Source organism: Camellia sinensis, chromosome 6 (assembly GCF_055761805.1).
Source record: "Camellia sinensis isolate YWXY chromosome 6, ASM5576180v1, whole genome shotgun sequence".
Lineage (NCBI taxonomy): Eukaryota > Viridiplantae > Streptophyta > Magnoliopsida > Ericales > Theaceae > Camellia > Camellia sinensis.
Genome location: NC_138966.1, coordinates 61,251,791 through 61,252,784, shown reverse-complemented (window position 1 = coordinate 61,252,784; position 994 = coordinate 61,251,791). Strand labels below are relative to the sequence as shown.

The 994-nt window shown below is 34.2% G+C and overlaps 1 long non-coding RNA gene across 1 annotated transcript; it reads right to left on the bottom strand.

Annotated features, from left to right (window-relative positions):
• Positions 1 to 294: 294 nt before the first annotated feature.
• LOC114262645 (uncharacterized) lies at positions 295 to 621 on the bottom strand. The gene is made up of 2 exons (XR_003629438.2): positions 506 to 621; positions 295 to 381 (listed from the first exon to the last, which is right to left on the bottom strand). It is a non-coding gene; the product is annotated as an uncharacterized LOC114262645 (long non-coding RNA).
• Between the last annotated feature and the right edge of the window lie 373 nt (positions 622 to 994).

The following is a 994-nucleotide window of genomic DNA, read 5'->3' as shown; positions in this document are numbered from 1 at the left end:
TGCTAAACAAAAAGACTAATGGAAGAGTGAATTCATAAATAAATACTGAATCCAAGACAATAAATTCATTTTATACATTTTTTTTTTGGTTGGAAGAAAGGGCAAGTCAACACCATCCAGACATGCTAAACTTCAGAAACAAATACTATAAAAAATATGCCATAGAATTGATAAGCAGCACCACAGCGGTAAAAAATGATAAGGAAGAAAAAACATATGTTCAAACCACTAAAACACTGCAATGAGCAAATGCTAATTAAATTATCTACCCTTTCCTGCTGCTTTTGATTGAGGTAGTGTTCCAAACACCTTGTCCCATATCGAGGAAGTAATACCAAAGCCTTTGTCCTGGATACGGAAATGGTGATTCAAGTGATATTTCTACAAAAGTACAACCAATCATTTGTTAAAGATTGACTGGTTCGTTTGATTCACTAGAAAGAAAATGAGTTGTGTATTTGATTTTTTAATACCGCTCGAAAATGTGAACAAGTACAACTCTTACCTTAAGATGTCGAGTTACTTGACCTGTTGGTTGTCCATGGTGCAAATAGTAATGGGTGACATCATACATTACATAACCTAATAAACCGCCTCCGAACAAAGCAGGAGTAGTAGTAGTAGGAGTAGATAGAAATTTGATCATGTTCCAGACCTTGCAGCAACAAATGCAATGAGTCAGACACAATATAAAAATTAGTTAACAATAAGCCAAGTACACACCTATGTTGTACGGATCTATGCTTGTTCATATATGATTCAGATCCTTGTGTTCATTCAAAAGTGTTATTTGTTGCAGTTTCAATAAGTTCAGTTTCTTTTTCTTTTTTTTCCTCCCCCAATAACCTTAGGATCTACTCATTTTATTCACAATAAACCATTTAAATTTGATCCACTAGTTGCAACTCAATCCAACTGAGTTGTAGAATAGGCAGAGACAGATGTAAAGACAAATGTATCACACACATCAACTAGTTAACTTACACTAGAGGAT